A 19,385-nucleotide genomic window follows, 5' to 3' on the forward strand; every position below is an offset into this window, starting at 1 on the left:
CTCCTTCCCATCACAGCTTCGGTGTCGGTGGATATGTCTGTTTTCGAGTTTCCCTGAAAATGAAATCTTCCATGGTTTTTTTCATTCTCCTTATTTCTCTTATGTGATAAAATAAAAGAATCGGTTCTGCCTCTGCCCTTTACAAGATGTGGTTTTATGAGTCAATACATTCTTTCTGTCTCTGTCACTTCCAAACAGGGAGTTCTGATTCATACAGGAAATGGCTGCGCCCTCTGGTGATCTTACTTGGTTTCTCCAGCCAGCACCACAGTCCTGGCACTTAGCACACTGTGGCTGCTGTCCCACATGAGAAGCAGAAGGCTGGCCACCAGCTGTGGACGGGCATCACAGGTGCCAGTACATGAGGACAGTCTCCTTTTGAATGCTTCATCCTGCCACTATCCAACATGTCAGTCTCCACTCTCCATGCCGTCCTCCCCTCTTCCTCATCCTCCTCCCTGGGCACTGCATTCCCAGTCCACCACATCCAGGCCTGGATGCTGCTCTCAAGACTGCAGCCAAGTGCCCAGTGCGGCACATGGGCCAGTGAGCCGGGCCCATAGAAAGGCATTTTAAGGATAGAGGGGTTTGTGGCAATAATAAGAGATTCAGTTCACCTGGAAGATCTGATAATTGTAAAATTATATAATTCAATGAAATAACTTCAACAAAAAAGGAAAAACTTTTTTTTTCCTTTTATAGAGAGAAACTATAGAGAGAAATTGACAAATCCACCACCAGAACGGAGAATTTCAACATGTCTCCTGCAATTATTGAATTATCAGGCCGGGCATTGTGGCTCACGCCTGTAATCCCAGGCATGGGTTTAGGAGGCTGACGCAGGCAGATCACTTGAGCCAAGGAGTTTGAGACCAGCCTGGGCAACATAGTGAAACTTGGTCTCTACGGAAAAATTAAAATATTAGCTGGGCATGTGCCTGTAGTCTCAGCTACTTGGGAGGTTGTGTTGGGAGAATTGCTAGATATTGGGACGTCAAAGCTGCAGTGAGCCGTGATCCAGCCACTGCACTCCAGCCTGGGCAAAAGAGCAAGACCCTATGTCAAAGAAAGAAAAAAAGAAAAGGAAAAAAATCAAACAAGGGAACAAAATATACATATATATAGCAAAGATTTAAAAAAACAGAATGTAAAAGCATGATTTAATAATACAAAAAACCCTGCTCCAAATAATTAAAAAGATTATACATTCAACTTAAGCACACTTGGAATACATATACTAAATTGATAAAGTAATAGGCTATAAAGCAAGTCTCAACAAATTTCAAGGAAGGAATATCATATAGATCTCTCACTAAAATGCAGTTAGTAAGATGCCATCAACTAACAGATAAATTTAAACATTCTTGTACTGTTGGAAATTTTAAAACCCACTTCTAACATGTTATAAATCAAAGAAAAAATTGTAATAAGCTGGGCGCAATGGCTCATGCCTGTAATCCCAGCACTTTGGGAGGCCAAGGCAGGTGGATCACCTGAGGTCAAGAGTTCAAGACCAGCCTGGCAAACATGGTGAAACCTCGTCTCTACTAAAAATATACAAATTAGCTGGGTGTGGTGGTGCACACCTGTAATCCCAGCTACTCAGGAGGCTGAGGCACGAGAATCGCTTGAACCCGGGAGGCAGAGGTTGCCGTGAGCCAAGAGCGTGCCATTGCACTCCAGCCTAGGCAACAAGAGCAAAACTCTATCTCAGAAAAAAATATATAATAAAATATTCAAATATTATGCATCAAAACTTGTGGGATACAGCAAAAGACCAATAGGAGAATATTTATATTCTTACACGTTCACACTAGAAAAACATAAAGAGGCCAGGCACAGTGGCTCACGCCTGTAATCCCAGCACTTTGGGGGGCTGAGTGGATTGCTTGAGATCAGGAGTTCAAGACCAGCCTGGGCAACATGGTGAAACTCCGTCTCTACTAAAAATACAAAAAATTAGCTGGGCGTGGTGGCACGTGCCTGTAATGCCAGCTACTCCGGAGGCTGAGGCAGGAGGATTGCCTGAGCCTGGTAGGTCAAGGCTGCAGTGAGCCATGATGGCACCACTGCACTTCAGCCTGGGTGACAGAGTAAGGCCCTGTCTCAAAAGAAAAGAAAATCATAAAGGAAACAAAGAAAAAGCATAAAGACTAAACATCCTTCTTAAAAAGTTAGAAAAAGAACAGAATAACCCACAGGAAATGGAAAGGAAAAAAAAGACTGAGAACTGAAATTCGTTACATAGAAAACAAAAACTCAATGGAAACAATCAGCAAAGCCAAAATTTGTTTCTTTGAAATTGACACAATCTGAAAACAGTGATCAAGAAAAAAAAAATGGAATTAAAAAAGAGACATAGCCGGGCGCGGTGGCTCAAGCCTGTAATCCCAGCACTTTGGGAGGCTGAGGCAGGTGGATCACTTGAGCCCACGAGTGTGAGACCAGCCTGGGTAACATGGTGAGACCCCGTCCCTACTAAAAATACAAAAATTACCCGGGCCTGATGGCTTACACCTGTAATCCCAGCTACTCGGGAGGCTGAGGCAGAGAATAGCTTGAACCTGGGAGGCGGAGGTTGCGGTGAGCTGAGATCGCGCCACTGCACTCCAGCCTGGGCAACACAGCAAGACTGTCTCCAAAAAAAAAAAGTAGTCTGGAGGGTGAGTGACCTGCAAGACTCACAAGAGGGGAAGCCGACAGAGAAACCTACAGACTGAGTGCTGTGCGCCCTGGTGCGGGCAAGAAAGCCGAGGCTGGGGTTGGGTCAGCAACCAAATTCCAGTTTAGAGGCGGATTTGGTCATGGACATGGTCAGCCACATCAGTAAAACTGGAGAGGGTTATTTTGCATTGAATAAATTTAATAGCAAAAAAAAAAAAAGAAGAAGAAGAGGAGAAGACAGGGTCTCACTCTGTCGCCCAGGCTGGAGAGCAGTGGCATGAACATGGCTTACTGCAGCCTCAACATCCTGTGCTCAAGAGATCCTCCCACCTCAACCTCCCGAGTAGCTGGGACTACAGGCATGCACCACCGCACCTGGTTACTTTTTGCATTTTTTTTGTAGAGACGGGGTTTCACCATGTTTCCCATGCTGGTCTTGAACTCCTGAGTTCAAGTAATCTGCCTGCCTCAGCCTTCCAAAGTCCCGGGATTATAGGAGTGAGCCACCACGCCTGGCCTGGTTGTTGATTTTTAAAAATCTTTTTCTCTACACTTTTCTGTAGGTTTGAAGTATTTTAAAACAATAATTTTTTTTTTTTTTTTAGACAGGGTCTTTGCTCTGTCTCCCAGACTGGGATGCGTGGCACTGTCACAGCTCACTGTCTTAAACTCCTGGGCTCAAGCAATCCTTCCTTCTCAGCCTCCCAAAGTGCTGGAATGACAGATGTGAGCCACCCCACCCAGCCTCATAATACTACTTTTTTTTACTTCTTTTTTTTTCTTTTCTTTTTTTTTTTTTGAGATGGAGTCTTGCTGTCGCCCAGGCTGGAGTGCAATGGCACCATCTCGGCTCACTGCAAGCTCCGCCTGCCGGATTCACGCCATTCTCCTGCCTCAGCCTCCCAAGTAGCTGGGATTGCAGGCGCTGGCCACCACGCCTGGCTAATTTTTTTGTATTTTTAGTAGAGACGAGGTTTCACCGTGTTAGCCAGGATGGTCTCGATCTCCTGACCTCGTGATCCGCCCACCTCGGCCTCCCAAAGTGCTGGGATTACAGGCGTGAGCCACATCACCCGGCCTTTTTTTTTTTTTTTTTTTTTGAGATGGAGTTTCACTCTTGTTGCCCAGACTAGAGTGCAAACGGCGCAATCTCGGCTCACCGCAAGCTCTGCCTCCCGGATTCAAGCAATTCTCCTGCCTCAGCCTCCCAAGTAGCTGGGATTACAGGCATTCGCCACCATGCCTGGCTAATTTTGTATTTTTAGTAGAGATGGGGTTTCTCCATGTTGGTCAGGCTGGTCTCAAACTCCCAACCTCAGGTGATCCGCCCACCTCAGTCTCCCAAAGTGCTGGAATGACAGGTGTGAGCCACCCTACTCGGCCTCATAATATTACTTTTTTAAATAAAAAATAATAAAGGGTGAGGAAGTGAAAAGAGTGAAAGGAGTAACTCAAAGAGTTTTGCTCTAAAGAGAGCAGAGAAGTAGGGCAGCTGCTGAAGAGGTGATGCTGTCAACACAGTGGGTGCCTCAGGTGTGGGTGATGGGGGCTGTTTGGAAGCTCCCAGGCATGACTCAGGAGGAAGAGAAACTTGTTCATGCAGAGGAGAGTTGAGCCCTGGAATAAGTGAGTGGGTGTGGGCTCCATGGTCTCTGATAGGAGCAGAGCAAGCACACCCACTTAGCTGGAGGGAAGACGAGGTGAATGAGGATGTTGCAAGCAGAGTGGTTGGATGTGCTTCAAGGAGGGAAAATGACCGAGTCTACTTAGCTGCTGTGGTAACAGCAACAAATCTCAGTGGTTTCACACCACAAGCGCATGTTTCTCACTCACAGCACAGTCCCACGCAGACCTTCCCTGGAGCGATGCAGGGATCGAGGCTCCTCGTCCTTGGCTCTGCTGTCCACTGGGGCTTCCTCAGGGGCTTCCTTGGGATCCCTTCCATCTAGCCAGCTGAGGAGCAAAGAGAAAGAATGAGGAGGACCAGGCATGGGACATTTCAGCCAGGCCTGGACGCATACTACACTGCAGAAGGTATAGCCCAGAATCTGGTCACGTTGCCCCAGCCTATCTGCAAGGGAGGCTGGGAAATGAAGTCCTCCACGTGTCCACAACAAGGGATGAGTTCAGGACTCTCTAGGAAGTCTCCACCACAGAGCAGGAGGGTGAGTCCTCAGCTGCCATTTTCCCAGCAACATTGGAAAGAAAGTCATCAGGTGAGAGTAAAAAAGGATCAAAGCAAGGAGAAAGTGTGGAACCATGATTTCAGAGGGGTGAAGAGTGGATGGATTCATACGGTCTACAGGAACGCTGGGGAGTGCTGAAAATTCACTTGAGCCAATGGCAATATTTGACAATGCATTCTGCTACATTTACACATTTAAAAAATGCCATTGTTGGCTGGGCATGGTGACTCACACCTGTAATCCCAGGACTTTGGGAGACCGAGGCAGGTGGATCACTTGTGGTCAGGAGTTCGAGACCAGCCTGGCCAACATGGCAAAACCCCGTCTCTAGTAAAAATACAAAAATTAGCTGGGCATGGTGGTGGGTGCCTGTAATCCCAGCTGCTTGGGAGGCTGAGGCAGGAGAATTGTTTGAACTGGAGAGGTGGAGGTTGCAGTGAGGGGACATCATGCCACTGCATGCCAACCTGGGTGACAGGGTGAGACTCTGTCTCAAAAAAAAAATTTTTTTAATTGAATAAGCAAAAATGCCATTGTTCAATTAACTGTTCAAGAACTTGAAGTTTTAAATACTGTTCTTACTGAAATGGGTATTTTTTTAACGTATTATTTATAAATGTAGGACCATATGTGTTGTAAGAACAGTGAGCCTTAGTTTTGACCTCCCAGAATATTAGGAAATTTTTAGAAATGAATTTTAATTTACTTCAATGAAAAAAAATAGCCGAGCATGGTGACGTATGCCTGTAATCCCAGCACTTTGGGAGGCTGAGGTGGGAAGACTGCTTGAGCCCAGGAGTTTCAGAGCAACCTGTAGACTGTAGTGAGACCCCATCTCTACAAAAAAAAAAAAAAAAAGTAGCTGCATATGGTGGCATGCACCTGTGGTCCCAGCTACTCGGGAGGCCGGAGTGGGAGGATCACTTGAGCCCAGGAGCTGAAGGCTGCAGTGAGCCAAGATGGCACCACTGCACTCCGGCCTGGGTGACAGAGCAAGACCCTGTCTCAAAACAAAACAAAACAAAAGTACACCCTTTAGCACTTACTGGAAAGGTGAAATAATGGTTGTTTAAAAATAACACACATGGCCAGGCGCCGTGGCTCACACCTGTAATCCTAGCACTTTGGGAGACAGGCGAATCATGAGGTCAAGAGATTGAGATCATCCTAGCCAACACAGTAAAACCTCGTCTCTACTAAAAATACAAAAGTCGGCCGGGCACGGTGGCTCAAGCCTGTAATCCCAGAACTTTGGGAGGTCGAGACGGGAGGATCACGACGTCAGGAGATTGAGACCATCCTGGCTAACACGGTGAAACCCCATCTCTACTAAAAAATACAAAAAACTAGCCAGGCAAGGTGGCAGGCGCCTGTAGTCCCAGCTACACGGGAGGCTGAGGCAGGGGAATGGCATAAATCCGGGAGGCGGAGCTTGCAGTGAGCTGAGATCCGGCCACTGCACTCCAGCCTGGGTGACAGAGTAAGACTCCGTCTCAAAAAAAAAAAAAAAAAAAAAAAAAATTAGCTGGGCATGGTGGCACGCGCCTGTAGTCCCAGCTACTCCAGAGCCTGAGGCAGGAGAATCACTTGAACCCGGGAGGCAGAGGTTGCAGTGAGCTGAGATTATGCCACTGCACTCCAGCCTTGTGACAGAGCGAGACTCTGTCTCAAAAAAAAAAATTTTAAAAAAAAGTATACACACACACACACACACACACACACACACACAAAGGGGCTGGGCACAGTGGCTTGTGCCTGTAATCCCAGCACTTTGGGAGGCAGGTGGATCACAAGGTCAAGAGATCGAGACCATCCTGGCCAACATGGTGAAACTCTGTCTCTACTAAAAATACAAAAATTAGCTGGGCGTGGTGGCTCATGCCTGTAGTCCCAGCTACTCGGGAGGCTGAGGCAGGAGAATCACTTGAACCCGGGAGGTGGAGGTTGCAGTGAGCTGAGATCGTGGCACTTCACTCCAACTTGGTGACAGAGCGAGACCCTGTCTCAAAAACAAGTAAAAATAAGAAATAACACAGAGGCCGCAAATCACTGTTTCAGAACTGGTATAGTACCTACATTTAAAAATATAAAATTGATATGAATGTGCCTTTTATTTAATGTTTGGTACGAAAGTAACTATTAAGAAAGTAGATTCAGGCTGGGCACAGTGGATCACGCCTGTAATCCTAGCACTTTGGGGGGTCAAAGCGGGTGTATTGCCAGAGCTCAGGAGTTTCAGATCAGCCTGGGCAACATAGCAAGACCCCATCTCTACTAAAAATACAAAAAAAAAGTTAGCTGGAAGTGGTGGTGCATGCCTGTAATTCCAGCTACTTGGGAGGCTGAGGCATGAGAATCACTTGAACCCTTGAGGCAGAGGTTGCAGTGAGCTGAGACGGCACCGCTTTTTTTCCACTCAAAAAAAAAAAGAAAAAAGAAAAGAAAATAGCTTCATATTTATATTGACTGTATAAGTGTAGAAAACTAAGCTATCTGTCCTTTGAAATGATTACAAAACAGCCTTATTTAAAAATAGAACTGTCCTCCTGCCCCTTGCCTAGTTATAATAAATGTTGTGTCTTATGAAGAATAAAAAGTCAGACAGGCCATCATATGGTGGTGGTTTTGTTGTTATTGTTACATAGCCACACTCAGCCACTCAGGTGCAGAGTGGCTTTATTCAGCCACTCAGGAACAAACTAAGAGAGAGGAAGCATTTAACCAGCATTTTACCTGTCAAGAAAGACAGAAGGAAAGAGGAGCAAGAGAGTTCAGGATATGAAAGGAGTGATTATAATGCTGCACTGAAGACTTCAAGGGCAGTAAGGACAGGACAAGAGCAGGCAGTGTTGCTGAATGCCAGGGGTTCAGTCTAGGTCCACCTGCTCACTGAACAGAAAGCCAATCACTGAGACAACAAGTATCACCGGAAAAGAAAGGCTTTTATTGTGAGTGATCTCAGCCAGGAAACAAGTCTCAAATCCGTCTCTCCAACCGTGAAAGTTAGGAGTTTATATAGCAGGGAAGAAATATAACTATGTGCAGGGAAACAGGAGTTAGGGAGAGTTAAAGAAAAAGAGTTGGTCAGCAGGCAGCGGCGATCAGATGAGAGGTCCAGCATCTCATTGTCCGGATGCGGTGATCTGGAAAGTTTCAGCCAGCCCCCCACACACACTATCTGGGAGACCTGATAATCATTTTCCTGAGAAAGAAATTCAGAGAAGACAAATGTAAGTTTCTTGGGCTTTAAGACAAGGAAGGTCAATTTCTATATTTCTTAAAAAAAAAAAAACTGTAAACATCAGTTCTATGGAAAATTGGGCTGATTCCAGAAGGACAGTGGGAAAAGATGATGCAGAGCCCCCACAGTGTCCTCAAGAGATAGGCCCAACAGAATGGCTCTGTCCAGTCAAGGAAACTCTAGGGAAAGTTCAGTCTCTGGATCTTGCAGAATTTGCTACAAAGCAGCCATATTTAGGCAGGAATCTGTGCCAAATGCCCAGCATGACCACCACACTGTCCATCAGAGGTATCCCCGGATAGGGCACAGGTACCATATTCCAGGAGGTTGGGACGTTGGCTGCAACAGCTGGAGAAGGTAGGTGTTTTGTTTTGTTTTGTTTTGTTTTGTTTTGTTTTGTTTTGTTTTTGTTTTTGTTTTCTCTCTATTTCAGTTTGCAAACCATACTGGGTACAGCAAAGTTGGCTGGAAGCAAGTAGAGGAGGATGTGAAGACAGCCAAGGAACTGTTGAAAAGCCCTAAGAACAACCAGATACCTGTTGATGGCAAAGCCATCCCACCAGAGGTGGGATCATCTGTGAGGAAGAATGTTCCAGTGACTGGAGGATTTGGGAGGCTTTCTGCTTGGCATGGTGTCCTAAAGAGAACTCCTTCACTTCCATTCTGCCTGGTTTGTTTGGGTTTTTGTTTTTGTTTTGGGTTCTCCTTTTCTGTCTCTCGTCACATTGTGTCAGTTGACTTTTCTAACCAGCAGCCTTTACACTGCATCATCGGATATTGAATCTCTCCTCCTCCTCTTCTCCTGTGCCTTCCTCCTGCAGTGGCAAACCTGAATGGTTTTCTGTAGGGATCTGTTGGTCCAAGTTAACTGATGAGGTCCTAACATGAACGTGATGAGGAGGGAAGAGCTGGAATGTTTTGCCCCTCCCTGACAACACTCCTCACCTGGTGACTTTGTAGGTTAGCCAGAACATTTCTTATCCCCCTATATAAGACAATTATCAGAACACATTGCAGCTGGGTGCAGTGGCTCATGCCCATTATCTCAACACTTTGGGAGGCTAAGATGGGCAGATCACTTGAAGCCAGGAGTTCAAGACCAGCCTGGCCAACACGGAGAAACCCAACCTCTACTAAAAAATAAAAATAAAATTAAAAAAATTAGCCGGGCATGGTGGCACATGCCTGTAATCCCAGCTACTTGGGAGGCTGAGGAATGAGAATCCTTTGAATTCAGGAGGTGGAGTGTATTAGTCTCTTCTCACACTGCTATTAAAGACATACCTGAGACTAGATAACTTATTTAAAAAAAAAAAAGTTTAACAAACTCACCGTTTCACATGTCTGGGGAGGCCTCACAATCATGGCAGAAGGCAAAGAAAGAGCAGATATTTGTCTTACATGGCGGCAGCCAAGAGAGCTTGTGCAGGGGAACTCCCATTTATAAAACCATCAGATCTCATGAGACTTACTCATTCTCACAAAAACAGTACAGGAAAGACCTGCCCCCATGATTCAATTACCTCCCACCTGGTCCCTCCCACAACACATGGGGATTATGGAAGCTACAATTCAAGATGAGATGTGGGTGGGGACACAGCCAAACCATATCATTCTGTCCCTGGCCCCTCCCAAATCTCGTGTCCTCACAATTCAAAACCAATCATGCCATCCCAACAGTCCCCCAAAGTCTTAACGCATTTCAGCATTAACTCAAAAGTCCACAGTCCAAAGTTCCTTCCACCTATGAGCTTGTAAAATCAAAAGCAAGTTAGTTATTTCCAGACACAGTGGGGGTACAAACATTGGGTAAATATACCTGTTCCAAATGGGAGAAATTGGCCAAAATGAAGGAGCTACAGGCCCCACGCAAGTCTGAAATCCAGTGGGGCCGTCAAATCTTAAAGCTCTAAAATGATCTCCATTGGCTCCATGTCTCACATCCAGAGCACACTGATGCAAGAGGTTGGTCCCTATGGCCTTGGATGGCTCTGCCCCTCTGGCTTTGCAGGGTACAGTTCCCCTCCTGGCTGCTTTCATGGGCTGGTGTTGAGTGTCTGCGGCTTTTCCAGGCTCATAGTGCAAGCTGTTGGTGGATCTACCATTCTGGGATATGGAGGATGGTGGCCCTCTTCTCACAGCTCCATTAGGCAGTGCCCCAGTGGGGGCTCTGTGTGGGGGGCTCCAACCTCACATCTCCCTTCCACACTGCACTAGCAGAGATTCTCTATGAGGGCTCTGCCCCTGCAGCAGACCTCTGCCTGGACATCCAGGCATTTCCATACATCCTCTGAAATCTAGGCGGAGGTTCCCAAATCTCAGTTCTCGACTTTTGTGCCACCAGCAGACTCAACACCATGTGGAAGATCCCAAGTCTTGGGATTTTCACCCTCTGAAGCCACAGCCTCAGCTGCACTTTGAACCCTTTTAGCCATGGCTGGAGTGGCTGGGACACAGGACACTAAGTCCCTAGGCTGCACACAACAGGGGGACCCTGGGCCTGGCCGAGGAAACCATTTTTTCCTCCTAGGCCTCTGTGCCTATGATGGGAGGAGCTCCTGCAGAGGTCTGTGACATGCCCTGGAGATATTTTCCCCATTGTCTTGTTGATTAACATTCGACTCCTTGTTACTTATGCAAATTTCTGGAGCAGGCTTGACTATCTCCCCAGAAAATGGGTTTTTCTATTCTTTTTTTTTTTTTTTTTTTGAGACAGAGTTTCGCTCTTTTTGCTCATGCTGGAGTGCAATGGCACAATCTTGGCTCACTGCAACCTCCACCTCCTGGGTTCAAGCGATTCTCCTGCCTCAGTCACCTGAGTAGCAGGGATTATAGGTATGTGACACCATGCCTGGCTAATTTTGTATTTTTAGCAGAGAGAGGGTTTCTCCATGTTGGTTAGGCTGGTCTCAAACTCCCGACCTCAGGTGATCCGTCCTCCTCTCCCTCCCAAAGTGCTGGGATTACAGGTGTGAGCCACCATGCCCAGCCAGGATTTTCTATTCTGTTGCATCATCAGGCTGCAAATTTTCCAAACTTCTATGCAATGCTTCCTCTTGAATGCTTTGCTGCTTAGAAACTTCTTCCACCAGATACCCCGAATCATCTCTCTTAAGTTCAAAGTTCCATGTATCTCTAGGGCAGGGATAAAAGCTGCCAGTCTCTTTGCTAAAGCACAGTTAAGAGTCACTTTTGCTCCAGTTCCCAACAAGTTCCTCATCTCCATCTGAGACCACATCAGCCTGGACTTTATTGTCCATATAACTATCAACATTTCAGTCAAAGGTACTCAACAAGTCTCTAGGAAGTTCCAAACTTTCCCACATTTTCCTTTCTTCTTCTGAGCTCTCCAAAATGTTCCAACCTCTGCCTGTTACCCAGTTCCAAAGTCGTTTCCACATTATCAGCTATCTTTACAGCAGCACCCCACTCTACCAGTACCAATTTACTGTATTAGTCTGTTCTCACACTGCTAACAAAGACATACCTGAGACTAACTTATAAAGAAAAAGAGGTTTCATGGACTCACAGTTTTCACATGGCTGGCAGAAGGCAAGGAAGGAGCTAAGATACATCTTATATGGCGGCAGGCAAGAGGGTTTGTGTGGGGGAACTCGGCATTTATAAAACCATCAGATCTCCTGAGACTTATTCGCCATCACGAGAACAGCACAGGAAAGACCTGCCTCCATGTTTCAATTACTTCCCACTGGGTTCCTCCTACCACATGTGGGGATTATGGGAGCTACAATTCAACATGAGATTTGGGTTGAGATACGGCCAAACCATGTCATGGAGGTTGCAGTGAGCTGAGATCGTGCCACTGCACTCTAGCCTGGGTAACAGAGCGAGACTCTGTCTCCAAAGGAAAAAAAAAGCACACATTGTAAGATGACTCACCATGGGGGACAAGTAGATCCTCAAAGGTTGGCCCAAACTGCTGCTTTGGAAAAGAAACAGTAAGTGCATAGATACTTTGTTATGACGTGCTGCATGGAAAAGAACTAAATGCATTTGGCTTTAAGTATGAAATATTTTTGGTATCTTGGTGTCTACTTTCTTTTACAGTTGGTTTTAGATTACAGAAAGAGAGCTATTTATACCTGTTATTATTATCCTGACAAAAATGACAGCATAAGCACTATAATTGAAAAATCTGAATATAGAATGAATTTATGTTAAAAGTATCTGTTGTGCTGAAGGCATTGTATTTAGTGGGAAGGGCTTTGGGGAACCAACTGGTAGAAATATATCATGGAACGGTTCATTTTAGCAAAGCATTAAGATATTGTCCACAGAATGTTTTTCACCATACAGGTTATGCATTCAGTGGCTGTTTCAAAGGGTTTATTTATGGAAAAGCAAGCGACTTTAGGTGGGGAGGGAAGAAGTTCTTGAGTTCTTATTTCATAGAAAAGGAGCCATAGCTCATTGCACTGATTCTACCATTTCTTTATTCAGTTAGTATGAAGTATAACCCTTCAGCCAGAATTTTTGGCTGGGCACAGTGGCTCACGCCTGTAATCCCAGCACTTTGGAGACCGAGGTGGGTGGATCACGAGGTCAGGAGTTCGAGACCAGCCAGCCCAATATGGTGAAACCCCATCTCTACTAAAAACACAAAAATCACCCAGGCGTGGTGGCAGGCGCCTGTAGTCCCAGCTACTCGGGAGGCTGAGGCGGAAGAATCACTTGAACCTGGGAGGCGGAGGTTGCAGTGAGCCGAGATGGTGCCACTGCACTCCAGCCTGGGCGACAGAGCGAGATTCCATCTCAAAAAAAAAGAAAAAGAATTTTTGAAAAGTATAATCCCAGGCATTCAGAACTGAGAAAGATCACACATAAGAAATACATTATTATCGTCATCAAATGTTAAAAAAAAAAAAAGTGTTGGGATCAATGGACTGGATAGCAATGTCCCACGCCCCACCATTTACTCATCTTTTCTCCTCTGAGTTGAAACTCCTCTTTGGTGAGCTACTGACTTCCTACATGCACTTGCATGTAGGAGACAGCTACTGTTTGGCTTTCCCTCCACCACATCCCACCCCCAACACTGCCTCCACGTTTCTGTGAACTCTCCCCTCCTTCGCATGCAGTCACCACGGCAGCCATGGCATGACCTTTGGCTGCAATTAATCATGCCAGTATTAGTCAGCTGATCCAACAGAGCCAATCAGTGTCTTTCCCACTACTTTGGGGTGAAAACACAGAAAGAGAAAGAGAAAGAGAGAGAGAGAGGAGAGACTATTAGGTAATCACCTGGGATGGTCAGTTTTCTGTTGAAGGCACCTACTCCATATCTTTTCCTCTTCATCACTCTGCATTTCTGAATTTAATCCTATACTTTGTGCTCAACTTTTGTGTGCTCTGAAAGTCAGCTTTATCCTAAGCAAATCTGTATCTACTTTAAAAGACTGAAAATAGAAAAAAAAATCTTTGCCAAATTCTTCAGCGACTGCTGTATTTACATATGGTTTAAAATCAAATGTCATAAGAACTCCTTGATTAAACTGTTCCCCATTATTACATTCTTTATCTCTTCTACAGCATCATTTTTGAAAAGACTTCCTCTTTGAAAGACTGCATCTATGTTCTTATGCATTTGTTTCACCTTTCCACACTCAATTCAGGTGTATTAAAATAAATCTAACACTTTAATTTTAAAAAAGAGGTGGGGGGAGTAGGGAAAATCCACAAGCTATAAAACTAAAGAATTTGACATTTTGGGTTGGATGAAAAAATTAAAAAGCAAAAAAAAAATTCAAGAGTGTTGTAAAGATTTGAACTGAGTCTGGGCGTGGTGGCTCACACCCAGCACTTTGGGATGCCGAGGTGGGCGGATCACGAGGTCAAGAGATGGAGACCATCCTGGCCAACATGGTGAAATCCAGTCTCTACTAAAACTACAAAAAGTAGCCAGGCATGGTGGTGCACGCCTGTAGTCCCAGCTACTCAGGAAGCTGAGGCAGGAGAATCACTTGAACCCAGGAGGCAGAGGTTGCAGTGAGCCGAGATCACAGCACTGCACTCCAGCCTGGTGATTGAGACTCGGTCTCACAAAAGAAAAAAAAAAGAGAATTTGAACTGAAGAGCAGAGAAGCCAGTTCACTATAAGAGGAAAAAGTGAGGCAGAGCCTCTGAACCTCTGAAAGAGGTAGAGGTCACACACAGAGAGAACTTCCCAGGTCCCTGAAAAAGCACCCATCCCCATTTTGACACAAGGCCCAGTTGCAACCCCGCCCAGAGACCCCTGAGATAATTCTGCTGTCTTTCTGATAAACTCCCTTCTTTTTTTAAACTATTTTATTTCAATAGCTTTTGGGGTACAAGTGGCTTTTGGTTCCATGGATGAATTGAATAGTGTTGAAGTCTGAGATTTCAGTGCACCTGTCACCTGGGTAGTGTACATTGTACCCAATATGTAGTTTTTAATTCCACACCCCCACTTTTATCCACCACCCCACTCAGCCCTTCTGAGTCTCCAAAGTCCATCATATCACTGTGTATGCCTTTGCATATTCATAGCTCAGCTCCCACTTACGAGTGAGAACATACGGTGTTTGGTTTTCCATTGCTGAGTTACTTCTCTTAGAATAATGGCCTCCAGCGCCATCCAAGTTGCTGCAAAATACATTATGTTGTTCCTTTTTATGGCTGGGTAGTATTCCATGGTGTATATATACCACATTTTTTTCCTTCTTTCTTTTTTTTTTTTTTTTTTTTTTTTTGAGACAGAGTCTTGTTCTGTCGCCCAGGCTGGAGTGTAGTGGTGCGATCTCAGCTCACTGCAACCTCCGCCTCCCAAGTTCAAGCGATTCTCCTGCTTCAGTCTCCCAAGTAGCTGGAACTATAGGCACATACTACCACCCCCAGCAAATTTTTGTATTTTTAGTAGAGAGGAGGTTTCGCCATGTTGGCCAGGCTGGTCTTGAACTCCTGACCTTGAGTGATCCACCCACCTCAGCCTCCAAAGTGCTGGGATTACAGGCGTGAGCCACCATGCCCGAACACCACATTTTCTTTATCTACTTATTGGTTGATGGGCACATAAGTTAGTTCCGTATCTTTGCAAATGTGAATCGGCCCACAATAAACATATGCATGCATGTGTCTTTTTCTTTTTTTTCTTTTTTCTTTTTCTTTTTCTTTTTTTTTTTTTTTTTTTGAGACAGAGTTTTACTCTTTTGCACAGGCTAGAGTGCAATGGTATGATCTTGGCTCACCGCAACCTCCGCCTCCTAGGTTCAAGCAATTCTCCTGTCTCAGCCTTCCAAGTAGCTGAGATTACAGGCATGCACCACCACGTCTGGCCAATTTTGTATTTTTAGTAGAGATGGGGTTTCTCCATGTTGGCCAGACTGGTCTTGAACTCCCAACCTCAGGTGATCCACCCGCCTCAGCCTCCCAAATTGCTGGGATTACAGGCGTGAGCCACCACACCCAGGCCATGTGTCTTTTTCGTATGACTTCCTTCTTTACTTAAGCTAGTTCTCACTGAATTTCTGTCACTTACAGCCAAGACAGCCTCAACTAATTCCCTGGATCCGTTTCTGAAGTATATTCCATGTCATTGACTCCTCTGCCCATCCCTATGCCTGTGCCAAGTGTGTTTTAATTATGTAGATCTATTGTGGGGAAAAGAAAGAGAGATCAGATTGTTACTGTGTCTATGTAGAAAAAGGAAGATATAAGAAACTCCATTTTGATCTGTACTAAGAAAACTTGTTCTGCTTCGAGATGCTGTTAATCTGTAACTCTCGTCTCAACCCGGTGCTCACAAAAACATGTGCTGTATTGACTCAAGGTTTAAGGGATTTAGGGCTGTGCAGGATGTGCTTTGTTAAAAATGTGTTTGCAGGCAGTATGCTTTGTGAAAGTCATCGCCATTCTCCGTTCTCGATTAACCAGAGACACAGTGCACTGCGGAAGGCCGCAGGGACCCCTGCCCAAGAAAGCCTGGGTATTGTCCAGGTTTCCCCCCACGGAGACAACCCAAGATAGGGCCTTATGGGAAGGGAAAGACCTTACAGGCCCCCAGGCCGACACCCATAAAGGGTCTGTGCTGAGGAGGATTCATGAAAGAGGAAGGCCTCTCTGGGGTTGAGATAAGAGGAAAGCATCTGTCTCCTTCACGTCCCTGGGAATGGAATGACTCGGTGTAAAACCGAGCATACATTCTATTCTGAGATAGGAGAAAACCACCTTCTGGCTGGAGGCGAGACATCGTGGCGGCAGTGCTGCTCTGTTACTCTTTACTGCGCGGAGATGTTTATGTAAAGTTAAGCATAAATGTAGCCTACGTGCATGCACATCCAGGCACAGCACCTTTCCTTAAACTTATGTATGACAGAGAGTCTTTTGTTCACATGTTTTCCTGCTGACCCTTTCCCCACCATCACCCTATAGTCACATTGCATTCCCATCGCAGAGATCGTAGAGATAGTGATCAGTAAATACTGAGGGAGGCCGGGCACGGTGGCTCACGCGCGTGTAATCCTAGCAATTTGGGAGGCCAAGGTGGGCAGATCATGAGGTCAGGAGATCGAGACCACCCTGGCTAACATGGTGAAACCCCGTCTCTACTAAAAATACAAAAATTTAGCCAGGCATGGTGGCGGACACCTGTAGTCCCAGCTACTCGGGAGGCTGAGGCAGGAGAATGGAGTGAACCCAGGAGGCGGAGCTTGCAATGAGCCGAGATTGCACCACTGCACTCCAGCCTGGGCGACAGAGCGAGACTCCGTCTCAAAAATAAATAAATAAATAAATAATAAATAAATAAATACTGAGGGAACTCAAAGACCAGCGCTGGTGCAGGTCTTCACTTGCTGAGCGCTGGTCCCCTGGGACCACTTTTCTTCCTCTACACTTTGTCTCTGTGTCTCATTTCTTTTCTTCGCCTCTCGTCTCCACCTTGCAAGAAATACCCACAGGTGTGGAGGGGCAGGCCCCTTTTCAACCTGTGATCTATTTTAATATCTGATAGGACAAGTCCCCTTATTATTGTTCAAGTTTTTTCTGCTGGCTACTCTCACATGTTTAGTCTTCTAGATGAATTTAGGCTCATTTTGTCCAATTCCAAAAAGACATTGCCCAAGGGTTTTCATCTGCATAACCTTGAATTTATAGCTCAGTCTAGGGAAACTTGACATCATAGCAATATGGAGACACCGTAGTCAAGAATAAGTTGACTGTATGAAGTATTTTTATGGCCTTCATTAGAGTTTTACGGTTGTTCTCATCCACATCTTGCACATTTCTTCAGTTCATTCTTGAGTGTTTTATGGTTTGGTTGCTATTGTGCATTCCCAGATTCTTACTGGAGATTGGGTGTGGGGTCTTGTAGTAGGCACCTGTGGTGCCCACGTTGCACCCCCTTGACCTGCTGATTCCAGCCACAACAGAAGTAGACAGTTCCATGAGAACTCAACCAGGTCCTTGCGCTGAAAACAACCCCCCTCAAGCATGAGCCACACTTTCTGCACCGGCGCTTTCTCTAGCACCAATAGAAGCTTGCTCAGCCAATACGTGTACAGCTCAGACCTGCTGGGGAGCTCATGCCCATGGGGAATGGAAGCTGGTGGGTAAATCCTCCAGCCACCCCTCCTTCAGATCAACCATTCTGTATGCTTGGAGATGCTGGTGAGCCCCATCACCCAAAATGTGCAGCAGCCTTGATAATGCACCTCTATTGGGCTTGCCTCCTTCCCCACCTCACTCCCTCCTCTTTTTCACTCCTGCTTTCTGGGATCTGCTCCCAAGAAAACTATCTCCCTCAAGTCCTTCTCTCAGGCTCTGCTTTTGGGAGACACCCGAACTCCGGCAGACCTCCTATGGGATTCTGGCTCATAGGGAGGCAATTGAGTTTTATAGGAGAATCACTTGAACCAGTTGGTTTCCCCACTGCCAAGAACTATCACACCCACTCTACACAGCTGTTGAGCAGAGCTGGGACCAGTCTGGCCTGGAGTAGACACACACACACACACACACACACACACACACACACACACACACACGGGTCCTGCTGTAACCTTGCATTCTTCAGCCTTAGGTGTGGACCCTCTCTGTAATACCACTGAGAAGCTTGTAACTCCTTCACAGTACTGCAGTGTCCCCCTACCTGCCTCACCCCAAATTCAGACTCCTCCCTTTATACCCCAAGCACAGGTAACTTGAAGCAATAAAGAAGGAGATACGGGCTGGGCCCGGTGGTTCGCGCCTGTAATTCCAGCACTTTGGGAAGCCGAGGTGGGCAGATCATCTGAGGTCAGGAGTTCGAGACCAGCCTGGCCAACATGGTGAAACCCCCGTCTCTACTAAAAATACAAAAAATTAGCCAGGCATAGTGGTGGGCACCTGTAATCCCAGCTACTCAGGAGGCTGAGGCAGGAGAATGGAGTGAACCCGGGAGGCGGAGGTTGCAGTGAGCCGAGATCGAGCCACTGCACTCCAGCCTGGGCGACAGAGTGAAACTCCATCTCAAAAAAAAAAAAGATCATTACACATGACCTCCCAACTATTTCTATAAGTTTGCACCATACACTCAAGACTCAATGTTCTGGGAGAGAATGCCAGGTGGGTGATACCCATGGCACATGCCATCCCCCTCCCGCTACACCGGGGAGCGGGGAGAGATGAAGAATATGATTCTGTGGCTACTGGCGCCCCCTGAAGTATGCACATTATAAGGGGCTGTCTAAAATACAAATGATGAATGTTTACTATAATATTCTTTGCCCATTTCTCTGATGGGTTGTTGATTTTTTTTCTTGTAATTGTGTAGGGGGCCTTTATAGTCTGGATATTAATTAATTGTTATAAATATTACAAATATTTCATCTGAGTCTATTGCTTTTTTCTTCTTTTCTTTTTTTTTTTTTTTTTGTGACAGGGTCTCACTCTGTTGCTTAGGCTGGAGTGCAGTGGTGCAATCATGGTTCACTGCAGGCTTGACATTTCTTGGCTCAGATGATCCTCCCACCTCAGCCTCCAAAGTAGCCGGGACTACAGGCACACGCCACCACGCCCAACTAATTTTTGTATTTCTTGCAGAGATAGGGTTGTTGCCCAGGCTGGTCTCGAACTCCTGAGCTCAAGTGATCTGCCTGCCTCAGCCTCCCAAAGTACTGGGATTACCAGCGTGAGCCACTGCACCTGGCCCCTCTTTTTTTTTTTTCTTACCATTTTTTTTGTTGTTGTTGAAGAAAGCATAAGTTGGCTGTAAAATCTTCCGCCTTCTGGATCTGACGGCATGCATGCCTGTGCGGCTGTTCCCCTCCCACTGCATT

This window comes from Rhinopithecus roxellana, chromosome 19 (genome assembly GCF_007565055.1).
Source record: "Rhinopithecus roxellana isolate Shanxi Qingling chromosome 19, ASM756505v1, whole genome shotgun sequence".
NCBI lineage: Eukaryota > Metazoa > Chordata > Mammalia > Primates > Cercopithecidae > Rhinopithecus > Rhinopithecus roxellana.